Below are 12982 nucleotides of genomic sequence, written 5' to 3'. Positions count from 1 at the left end.
GGAAGAAAAGCATTGAAAGAAGAGAGAAAAGAAAATTCAAGATGCTTCTGACATGTGGGGAGATGAAGGGGATAAAGAACCCATGTGGAGAGTAAAGGCTAGGGGGCCCTCCAGGCTGGGCCAGGGCCTGGGCCAGAGCCTAAGCCGAACTCCTCCCAGCTGGGCTTGGGCCTGGGCCTGGGCCTGAACCAAGCCAGCCCAGGACCAGCTGAGGGAAAACTCACTCACAGTCGCTGGAAGTTACCAAGTGATCAGATTGCCTGCCTTCCCCTTGCAAAGGTATTTATGACCTTATGGGGTTGGGCTGTCTTTCAGCTGAGATGAACCAGAGGGCCAGCTGATTGGTTAAGGCTAGGGGCCCTCTCAGGAAGAGGTTAGCCCTGACACAAAGTTCCAGGGGCTGAACTTGACCAACCACAAAGTTTAAATCCTATGAAAGACCTCCCTCCCTGGAAGAGTTCCTACCTGTTTGTGGAAAATTAGTTCTATGGAACTGGGCAAGAGAGATACAAAATCAGATCATGTTTGATTTCTAGCAAGGGCAAACTGTCCTGCCCTTTCTACCTTCAGGGATCTAGTCGCCCTAACTCTACCCTCCTCTCAGGCCTATGTACTATTGAGCTCTGTTCCAGTCAGTCAGTCACTTTCCCTGTACCGCAGGTATGCATTGTTTCCGCTTCTGCACATTTGTTCATTTCCTCTGGATGTTCTGTTCCCCTTTCTCCCTCTGATAACTAGTTATTCACATTCATTGTTGGGTTCAGGCATCATTTCCTCAAGAAAGACTTCCCTGGCTTTCTTATTTCTTTGAGCAAAGTGGGCCAGGGCATCTTGTTAGATTGAATTGAGTGTGAAAACCCCTGGATTGCCTTGGCTGTTTGGCTTTCTCTCTTTACTGTCATGGAAACCTTGGTAAGATCAGTCACAAATAGGTAAAGCAAGCAGTAATGGAAGGAGAAGGAGCTCCTGGCTAAATCATGTATTAGTTTTTATTACTATAATGAAGTGCTTACGCAGGGTATTTTATAACACAGGAGATTTATTGTGGCCTAGAATTCTAGAAATGTAAGATATAGGGGCCTCGTTTAGTCATAGGGTTCTTTTTTTTTTTAAAAGATTTTTTATTTATTTATTTGATTGTTTGAGAGTGACAGAGAGAGAAAGAGGCAGATAGAGAGTGAGAGAGAGAATGGGCACGCCAGGGCTTCCAGCCACTGCAAACGAACTCCAGATGCATGCGCCCCCTTGTGCATCTGGCTAACGTGGGACCTGGGGAACCGAGCCTCGAACCAGGGTCCATAGGCTTCACAGGCAAGCGCTCAACCGCTATGCCATCTCCCCAGCCCTAGTCATAGGGTCCTTATAGGCAAACTCCAGAGGTAGTTGAAGGCCTCACAGGGCAAGGGAAAAGGGTATGCATGGATATGGGTGCTCTCTCTCTCTCCTAAAGCCGCTAGAACTTCACCTCGAGTGCTCCACCCCTTTGCTAATACTAATGACTAACCTTATCTTTGCTGTCTTTGTGCTTTTAGAACTTAACTAGCACACTAGTATCTGGTGGTTGAATGAGGAAAGAAATTGAGCTTTGCTCCAAGTTAGGGAAAATAAATGTGTGTGAGTATGGGTGAGTGTGTGTGAATCTTGTGAAGGACATTTCCGTCTGGCTGGGAAGAAGTGTGATTAGCACTGTGGAGAGGATCCCTACTCCCCAACTCAGCTCAAAACTGATTACTTACTAGTGGTAAGAAAGTGCTTGTCCACTGACTGAGACTTACTCAAATATTACCCTTTCAATTCCATTTTATTGAAGCAGGTTGTGATTAAAGTCAACAGCAGTAAACATCTGATGGCTGGTACAAGAGAGGCAATTATCAACAGAATGAACACCTTAGATATGTAATACTGGTATTTCTGGCTGGATGTGGACTATGGAAATAAATGATTGTTACAGCTAAATGATAATATATGTAGAAAGGTTTGTGAACTAAAGATATACACAAATGTAGCCATTATTAGCCCTACATGTGCTCATAGAAATGCAGTAAAGAATTCATTCTGGTTCTAGGTGCCTTAGTATGGATCTGTGAACCAGTGGTTGGAAAAAAGTCAATTAATTAAAAAATTTCCTTTGAATTTCTTAAAAAGTCCCCACCTCCCAGTGTGATCTGAAATTATGGGGTCAACCAGCTTTGAAGAATGTTACCTGTGGTGTGACCTATGTTCCCATTAAGGTTATAGTTCAGAAATGTGGTCCTTCAGTGATTTCTGAATGCTTTCCTACTTCAGCTAGATATAGAACACTAGATGTCAGTAGGTGGAGCTCTTTCTCAATGTTTGTTCTGATTTTACTAGGGTGGGGATTCATTTCTTTTTCACCTTTCTTTTCTACAATAGCTTAGTCACAACTACAGACAATTTCAACTGTATCTGAACTTAGTATTGTATGTAGATTACATTTTTCTGTAAAATGACCCCCCCCCCCAAGATTAATGAGCCAGCCATGGTGATCTGGTCGAATGACAAAGGTTCCCTCCACCACTTTTATTACCCATGTCAAAGACTCTAAATATCTACCTTGTTAAATGAAGCTATGTCCAGGCCCAAGATCAAATATTATATGACTTGATCTTGGTTCTAGTCAAGAATATCAAAGGGCCTAACTTTTGGCTCTTGTATTAAATAGTCTGTAGTGCAACATAGCTATGCTACACTAATAATTAAGTATGAGGTTTAGAACTCCAAATGTATTTGATTGTAAATAGGCAGATAGCAAGAGAGTCCTTTCTGGAATGGATAATACTTTGAATGACACATCTGTAGGCCTTTATGCAAACCTGGAATTATGCAGAGGAAACAATTAAAGGAAAGCTGTACATAGAGATGGTCACTTTAGAGTTGATAGGCTGAATTGTAAAGTATGCACTTGTGAAATAGTGGATTAATTCCTGGGCAAAGTAGAATTTTAATTATTTGAAAAGTTAGTCATGTATTTAGAAAATTCCATCTCATCTATGCTATACTTTAGGGTATACTTTGGACAAATTTGTTAGCAAATATTAAAACCCCTCATTGCTTACATGTGGAACCCACAGAAAAGTTATGATATCATTCCTTTAGTTGCCCTGCAGTTTTGTGCAAAAACAAAGCAAAACAATACAGCCGAAGTGTTACTTAGCTATGCTCATAATGTGACCACAGAGAAATAATATATCATTTTTCATTTCTTTTTTATCCTCCTCCTTGATGCTGTTTGACTTGTGGGTCATACAGAAAACACATTTAAAGCATGTAGTATTTTTCTATTAGCCTTGGAGAATGATGGTTAGACAGCAGTAATATCAGTGGGATGGTGAACCAGGAACATCAGGTTGTCTGCTAGTACCAAAGTGATGTTTAAGAAGATAAGAGGTAATGAGGAGTAGCTGCAGTTATATTCCACTGATGTTTTTCAGTGTCAGGCAGGAAGAACAAGGACCACCCTGACAACTGCATGGCTACTGTGCTTTCATCATGCTTCAACTCCAGTGGCAAAAAACTTGAATAAATTTAATTCATTAGGTAGTGACTAAGGACTCAAAAAATAATGGTAGGAGAAGGGCAAAGGATTTGAATGAACAAGGCTTTTGCCTTCATAAAAGAGATGAATAGATGGATAATAATATTATTAAACATTGCAATGTGTTATTATAAAGGTACACACAAAGTGCAAACTACTCATTTCCTCATCACTTGGATGCCTCCTATGCGCTCCCCTATTTAATAAGCATTTTCTATCTCCCAACTAATTTGCCAGAGACTTTTTAAAAATAATTTACTCTTTACAGTTAGGTATAATAGTTTAAAAGGTAAGGTTCAGAGTAGTTAGAAAAGCAATGGTCCTTAAATCATGTCTTGTCATCTGTAATGTTTTATTCCAGTGTCACATGCTGGGAGTTAATATTTCCAAGACTCTAAGTAGGGCCTGCATTAAATTTTTCAGTCTTGAATCTTAGTGAAGTTATTCAGTGTAAAGTTGTCTTTTCAATTGGCTTTGTTGTGCATACCTGTAATCCCATTACTTGGGATACAGAAGCAGGTGGATCAGTACAGATTCACAGCCCAGATGGTCTACATCATGAATCCTAGGCGAGTGAAGGTTACACAGCAAGAAAGAAAGAAATGAAGGAAGGAAGGAAAAAGAAGGAAAGAGAAGAAAGGACCTCCTCTTCCTTTTTCCTTCAGTGAATTTATCAGAGACCTTTAATATACATATTAGAAGATCAGGGAGCTCTCTTCCTTTCAGATATTGCAAGAATGTCATAGCAACTGGTATGGAGAGAAGGCTATAAAGAATGTTTTTCTACTTGGCCTGAAACAGCTGCTTGGAGAGAGGAGGGTTCTGTTTGCTGACTCACTGTTGCTGTTCTCAACAACTGCAGCCAGAAGTGAGCGGGGATTGTCATCCTTTGATCATGGCTTTTTTTTTTTTTTTTGGTTTTTCGAGGTAGGGTCTCATTCTGGCTCAGGCTGACCTAGAATTCACTACGTAGTCTCAGGGTGGCCTTGAATGCACGTTGATCCTCCTACCTCTGCCTCCTGAGTGCTGGGATTAAAGGTATGCGCTACCATGCCCAGCTGATCATGGCTTTTTTTTGGAAGTATGTGTGGAGTATAACAATAGCTACTTCTCATTGTCTCCATTGTCTTAGCAGCCTGTATACTTCAGCACCACAAGTGGAGGACAGCTCACAAAAACTTCCCTGTAGAGTTTTTCTAGAGTAGGTCCTTGCAGGAAGTGGATTCACTAGGGAAGAGAGACTTGGAAACCAGATTCTCGGAACTTTCCTCCAACCTCTAAGGCATATCATAAATCTTCAGATGTGTCCTTGGTTTGGCTTCGGCTCATATGCTCTCTAAGGGTTACTTCAGCCTGTTTCTGATCTAAAATCCCTCTCCATATGGCTCCTGAGCAGGTCATGTAACCTAGAAGCAGCTTTGAGATTATGCGTTTCTTTAAATTGGGTCCACAGAATTAATCTTCCAGAGTCCCCTGGAAGCTGTCATTCTGATTATTGGTATGTGACTTCTGAGGTGTGTGCTTTCATAGACTCAGAGAGCAAGAATAGAAACTGGCTTTCTTCTGTCACAGCTCTGGGTTTCTCTCTTGTGTTCCTTCCACTCAAAGGTTTGGGAGAGATGACCTTTCCTTAAGGATCTATCTGAAGCATTCTTCTTGGTCTCACCATCCTCCATTAATTCCTGAGAAGGACCTCCCTTTTCTTCATCCCAGTTTAGCTGAGAAAATTAAATTCCATGTACTATTTTCTTATACACCATTGCCAGGAACAACTTAGCAAATAACAGATAATGATTCATGACTTTAACCATTTCATGTCAAGGACTATTTAGCTACATAAGTACTTCAGGTGAAGAAATCCCACAAAGTGAAAATTGGTAGTTTCACACGGTACTAGCTGCAGATCCCTATACAATTACACTTTGTAAATCTCAACTGCACAGGGAGATGTGTGTGATGTTGTAAATAGAATGGTGTCTGCCCCTAGGCAATTCCACTGTTTTACTTGTACAGGATATTAAAGCTAGGGATGTTGGTGGGGTAGAGGAAATAGCCTTGCAATTATAATCTTTCGAGAACCTTGTGAGTCTGAGGCTCTGAGGGTCTAGACCCTACTTTCCAAACTTTGATTACAAGTTTATATTTAAATAGAAGATGCATTATGAATCTGCTACAGGCAGAAAAGAAATCACAGGGGAGGAGGGGTTGTTTACTTGAGTGTATCTGAGAAAAGAGACCCTCAGATGTTTAACTGCATTCACACATTTGGCTTTTCAGTGATTTTCTTTTTGGTAAATAAGATTAGTGTCCCTAGGAGCTTTGGGACACAGCCCAAAGCAGAGCTGTCCTACAATGGAGCCACTGGTTTTCAAAGTTTTTATTTTATTAGAAGTTAATGGGAGCATTAAGTTCTTCTGCACAGCATATCCCGGGTTGCTTTAAAATGAAAATAATATTTAAGTGACCCACCTGGGACAACTGGCATTTTCCTCTGCCATGCTTATTTTGGGGTTTTACTCATATTCTCGCATGGCAGGCACACAGAGCAAACTTCCTGGTCATTCCTGGGCTGTGGTTTTTAGTCCTACCCTCTGTGGTGAATACCTAATTTTCTCAATTGCCATGAGACATCCAGATCACCTTCTTATCCCACAGTATATACAAGTAGCACATGCGTGTTGCTAAGATTTATTTAAACCATCTGGCCTATCTCAAATTATTCTTGTTGACTAATATCATTGCTGCTGGCTTTTGTTGAGTTATTTATCCACTTGGTTAGGTCTCTGCCTCTATTGTCTCTTCTGGGATTATATTTAAGCTTGGTCCCTTCTGTCTTTTGCATTCATTCCTTAATAATTGAGGGTGCTAATCTCTGCCTCTCAGAAGCTCCCTTTTAGCACAACTGATTCCCAGTAACCTCCAGATTGGTTCATGTCCAGTGAGGAGGGCTCAGCTCTCTCAGCAAGGACATGGACACAGAAAGAATAATCATGTGCTTCTTTAATGTTTTTAGGCCCTATTTCTTTCAATATGTCCTGGAGCATTGAACTGCACTAACTTTTCTATCGTGTTTCCAATTAGAATGCTGTTCTCAACCAAACATGAGTCTGCAATAGTTTTATATTACCGTGTATGATTCACAGTGATTTAATATTCACAAAATTCCTGCCATCTTAATATACTTTGGAATGGGAGGTTGATTGGGAGTCATTTCATGAGTGGAGAAGAGCAATTTAAAATTGTTAGAACATTTCACATGTCTTAGCACTTAGTTTGGAATGGTTTGGTGCCTGCTTAATATAGAAGAATTTAAAATTGCTGGGCAATGAAATTTCAATCAAGGGTTCTGTATCTGAGAGGAAGTCTCCTACAAGTAGGCAGGAAGTGGTGAGGAATTCTGCATCAAGCTGTTTACCTTGTTTGGACATTTATGTACATTTCCAGCCAACACTTAACTAGGCTTAAATTTGTTACAAACTTGGCTGTGATCTAGTCTCTCAATTTCATACTTCAGTTCCTTCTCTAGTTTCAGTTCTTCCAGAAATAGAAAAGGTCACAATCTACAACAGTTCTGATACAAAAAGCTCCTTTTCCCAAACTACTGAAAAATTATTTCTTTCTCTGAAAATCTGACAAGGGTGTGGGGAAAGAGGGACCCATATTCACTGTTGCTGAGAGTGTAAACTGGCACAGCACTCGTGGAAGGAAATCACTGTGGAGGTTTCACAAAAAGTTGCAAATAGAATTATTGTGTGACTCAGCTGTATCATTCCTGGGCATGTATGGATTGTATACTTTGCTACAGAGATACTTGCTGGTCCATGTTTATTGTTGCCCTATTAACAGCAGCTAGGAAATGGAATCAGCTTAGATGCCTATCAATCGATCAATGGATAATAAAGATGTGGCACATATTCACATTGGAGTTTAATTCAGCTCTAAAGAAAAATAAAATTAAGAAATTTGCAGGAAATGGATTGATCTGGAAAGGATAATATTTTATAAAGTAACCCAGCCTCAGAGAAACAATTGCCACATTTATTTCTCATATGCAGATCCTAGCTTTATGTTTGTAAGTAGGAACCAGAATCAGTAGAGGCCAGAAAGCTAGAAATGGGTCATGAGAGGGAGAAAAAAGGGGGGGGCAGTAGAAGATGTGATATGAAAGTACAGGAATGGAGTATTGGCCATAGCAAGGTTTCAATGGGTATGGGTTGGGGTCATGAAGAATAGGTGTTAGTTTTTATAACTAAAGGAGTCATGAAAAGGCCATGTGGAAACTTACTTGTTTGTTAATTAAGTATATAATTTAAGAAGTAAATAATCTGAACAGAAGTACCCTATGTAGGTGAATCATGTGGTTCCCAGAATCAATAGGTTATAGGAAAGTCCCCATGCCAGGGGTGGATACCTCTCAGTGAGTTGTTGGTTAGGGAGGCCGCCTAGATCCTCACAGAATGTACACTATTGCGAATGCTCTGTTGCCCACAAGAGCTGAATGGTAAGACTATACTGCTGAAGTCACCACTGTATTTGGCTGCAGGGCACCGAGTAACCGAGGTGAAACCTAGCTGAAAGCTGCTGCTTTGCTGTCTAGTGCTTTAAACTGCTATTCAGGCTTCTGGGGGAGAAAAGCCCCCCAAGGCAACAATTTTGCCCAGCAGTGGACCCTTGAGACACAACTGATCATCCATGTAAGCTGTGCTCCATGAGACAGTAGTGTGATGACTGTTGCAGGGGCAACTAACTGCTCTCTGATGGGATGTGAGGCCCATTCCAGGGAAGGGAATTCATGCCTGGTACTGAAAACTGGGTCAAAAGCCTATAGCTGGAAAATCATAGGTCCTAAGAGGGAAGCTACTTCTTTTGTTGGACTAATTGCTATGTTGTATACCCATCAAATTGTCCATTAAATATTCATGTCTATGCCTTTAGAGTAGTGCCTTAATCACCTTCTTAGAGAAGTTTCTCTCTGCAGATGGTGGTGACTACTGAGGAGACTCAAAAATTCATCAAAGTTCTGAGAACAGGTAACTTCAGAGTGTTCAATACTAAATGAGACAACTAAATCACCACCTCTAAGGCTCAGGGAACAATGTTGAAGAGGGGGTGGAAAGAATGTAAGAGCCAGAGCATAGGGAGGAGTACTGTGGACCACTGTCTTCCAGGTATGACATGGCCATTGAATTCATGATCTTGCAGTGACTGCCAGTGACCTGCACGAGACCCACGCAATACTGGCCTCATTAACATTGTGTCATAGATGATGGGGAAGACATGAGGAGACCATCTTTCCCTGAGAAGTTATAGGCAGTTAATGGTAGAACTACTAGTGGGACCCAGGTGCTCTGGCAAATAATTCCCCACCCATGCCCATGAGGGCAGCCCTAAAACAAACTCTGGTTCATGCCTACATACAAGAAAATAAAAGATATTAAAATAGAAGAGTTCAGTGGAAGAATGATGTGCAGGGAGGTACAAAGAAGGTAATAGAAGGAGATTATGATTATAATTTACTATATATGTATAAAATTGTTGATAAATAAAAAAATTAAAAACAGAGTGACTTTTGTGCCTGCCAATACATTTGAGACAGAGCTTTGCCTCCATGCACCCTTTATTGTTGACTTTAGATAAAGCCTTCAAGGGCCACTTATGTTCATGTATTTATTGAAGGACAAATCTCAGAGTATATTTTACTTCTAAAAAATGGTGTAATCCGGCAGAAACATATTGTTTATTAACTTGTTTCAAAGGCAATTTGAGAAAGCTCAAGTCTGATTAAATGACACAGAAATGGTATTTCTGGAGGAAAGATCTCAGTTCATTAATTTTTAAAATCTTTGTCTCGTCCTCTGTTTTTAAAGCTGTGGTGCTCTATATCATTTTATTATTTATTTTTCTGACAAGATGTTTTGAAGTCTCTGAATTTTTCTCTTTGGTACATTTCACTTCTAATTTAGTTCCTCAGTACTATTTTTCAAATACTCAGCATTTAAAAGTGTGATATGTCTTTCCTGGGATTGTGACTTTTATTCTTGTCGGATGAGTGCAAATTTTTTTTTGTTATTTTTTGAGGTAAGGTTTCACTCTGACTCAGGCTGACATGGAATTAACTGCGTAGTGTCAGGGTGGCCTTGAACTCACAGCAATCCTTCTACCTCTGCTTCCCTAGTGCTGGGATTAAAGGTGTGCGCCACCAAGCCTGGTCAAATGAAGTTTTGATCATGTGATTATGATTAAAATATATAATCCCCAAAGGCATTTACATCAAAATAACTCTTCCTGAAAAACATTTTTATATTTTAAAATTGTTACTGGACAAATGTGAAGTGCTCCATGTATCTTTTCTTTTTCAGTGTATTTTCATTAAATCCCAGGAAGCTATGCCCAAGATTTCTTCATTTTAATGTTGGAGAATATTTTAGGTGACTTGAGGCAAAATAATATGCTTGGAGTCTTGCTGAGAACTAGGGAGACTTCGATTTGAACACATAGCCCCTGATTATTCCAAACCACATATAGAAACTGCACCTGATGGTCCTAGAAATGAGTCCACATGGGCACAAGCCATGGCTACATGGGTGAGGCGAAGTAGAATGTATTATTTATGTAGAGGGCATTTATTAATTAAAAAATAACTTTAGGAAAACCTCTCACAATTGCATGGATGCTTCACCAAGATTACATTTGACACATTTACCTGGTATTTGAGAAACTGCTCTGGGAGAATGCGGAGACTAAGAAGTTTGGAGGTTTAGAGAGTGTGATGCAGTTCCTGGCTCTATGAAAGACAGGTAGACTTTAGGGACTTTTGGAGGAAACAAAGGTGAGTACATGTATGCTTAAGTGAAGGTGTGGAGAAGGTCAAGGGCAGGACTAGAGGTTGGAATGATGCAGATAAGGGAAAACATGGCGTATGTTTGCTTGAACGAAGGAAAGAGGATCTCTCTCTCTCTCCCTCTTCCTCTCCCCCTTACTTCCCTCCATCTGGACTTAGGGAGGACTCCATGTGAGTTCCCTGAGTTAAGCATCCCACACCTGGCCATGACCACCTTTTAATCCTTACAATATCTTCAGGATGCAGGTGTGATGGCCCCAATTTATACACCAGATAACTGGGTCACAGAGAGGTTAAAGCCAGTTCGGAGTCACACAGCTAGTACAGTTCAAGGTCTAGAATACTGGCCTGGGTTCAAAAGCTACAGTTTTAGCCCATGATTTTATATCCATGGTCTGCTGATTGAAATATCCTGGAGAGGTTTCTTTCTCATTTCTTGATAGTTTTTGAAGGTTGCTTTTCTCTTATGCCTGTTTATGCCTTGAGATGACTGGTCACATGTGGAGACCATGGTCTATTTCTGAGCACACAGTTTTTATCATATTATAGGTTTTAGGCTATTCGACTTGTGTTGTGCCTTGGTTAGATTCTAGGAGAGAGGCTGTCTGGCTGTTGGCAGCCTCCATTAGAAGTAGCATCTAGATGTCCAGCGTGTGTCACCCCATGACTAGCTGTGACTTCCCCTTCAGCTGCTTTCTTTCCACATTGCTGTTTCCTGCATTGGACCAGTAGCATGTAATGCTCTCTCACTCTTGATGGGGTGAGGTCTTCTATGAGATGGGCAGACAGGAAGGGCTTAAGCCAGTCTTGCTTCAGATTTACCAGACCACAGGTCTCTGTGAGCCCTTCACTGCCATTGGTGGCCTGGCATCAGAGCTCTGGGGGTCAGGTAAAAGCAAATTCTGTCCTAACTAGTTCTGGTCTTGTCATTTCTTCAGCCTACTGTTTGGAAAGGTGATTAAGGGTGAATATGTTTAGAGACCTACATGTTTCTCTAGGGAGGAGAGTTTTAATTGTTTCTGGGCTTCTGTTCTCTCCAAGTATTAACTTCTGTGGGCTTTGGTCTTTGTGGATGTAGGTGACAAGGTAGTTCCTGAGCTATTTCTATGCCCATGGTGTCTGGATTCTTATAAGTTATATATAGGAGTCAAGAGTATAGTTAGCATTTGCTCAATTAATGAATTGATAATCTATAGGCAAACACTACTTGTTGGGATTTATTCAGACATGTTCTTAGAAACAAAAATACAACTGGAGGGCTGGAGATATGGTTTAGTGGCTAAAGAAGCTTGTTTGCAAAGCCTGACAGCCTGGATTCAATTCCCCAGTACCCACATAGAGTCCGATGCACAAAGTGGTACATGTATTTGGAGTTTGTTTGTTTGAAGTGGCAGTAGAGTATGGCACACCATTACATCTCTGCTCCTATTTCTTTCTCTTCCACAAATAAACACACCCGTAAGAATATTTAGAAGAAATACAACTGGACTAGTAGGGAGGTAGTAGCCATGAAGCAAAGGAAGTCTTGTCAGTGTGTAGAAGCAAGTAGGGTTCACCGTGGCTAACTCTGATGGAGTCCCACAGAAGAGCTTTCAAAATATTGGCCGTACTTCCAACTTGTTTATTTCAGGGGTGGGTCACAGAGACATTCATACCTGGAACCAGCACTGATTAAGAGCTGTCTAAGGGGTATAAATTTTCATCCTCAGCATCTCTAGTATGACAGCATGACTGCTCTCGGGGGTACCCTGCTAGGAGAGACACACATGTGGGCATGGGGAGTGGATGTACACTCGGGTTTGGTATGCATAAAAACCTTAGCACTGAATGTGTGGGCCGTACATCAGTAGCACTGGAATCACCTGGGAGTATGTTAGAGAGGTAGTACCTTAATCCAGATCTTGGAGTTACAAAATCATAAGACCAGTTCTAATCAAATCCCTCCCTAGAGCTCCAGTGATTTTTATTTATTTTTATTTTAGAGAAGAGGAAAATGAGAGGGAGAGGGAGAGAGAATGAATTGACTTATCAGGCCTCAGCCACTGGAATCGAACTCCAGATGCTTGTTCTACCTGGTGGGCATATGCGACCTTGCACTTGCCTCACCTTTGTGCTCACGTGGGATCTGGAGAGTTGAACACGGGTTCTTAGGCTTTGAAGGCAAGTGCTTTAGCCACTAAGCCCTCTCTCCAGCCCTCCAGTGATTTTGAAAGTGCAATGCTGTTTGATAAGTACTGTGGGTGAAATACTGTCATTAGTTATAGAGAAAGACATAACGATTCTCCAAACTTCAAGATACTTCCTACCAACTTATGCCTACAGGTAGAAAATGTGCCACTGTGTACCTCATCCAAGGGTCTTAGTAGAAGAAGTATGGAAGTCTTAAACAATATTAACAATAACAAAATCCTCATTGTTGAGTTGCAAGCCATCAGAAAAGTCTATTTTAGAATGTTTAGGAAACAGAACATTAACACAGCAACTTTTACTTGTGCTACAACTGTAAGCTTTTTACACATGGTGATCCATTCAATTCTATCATAATCTTGAGTTGGGCATTTTACAATCACCATTTTATGTTTTCC

Source organism: Jaculus jaculus, chromosome 7 (genome assembly GCF_020740685.1).
Source record: "Jaculus jaculus isolate mJacJac1 chromosome 7, mJacJac1.mat.Y.cur, whole genome shotgun sequence".
Classification (NCBI taxonomy): domain Eukaryota; kingdom Metazoa; phylum Chordata; class Mammalia; order Rodentia; family Dipodidae; genus Jaculus; species Jaculus jaculus.
The sequence above is the reverse complement of the archived record's forward strand: the minus strand, read 5'-3'. Positions refer to the sequence as shown.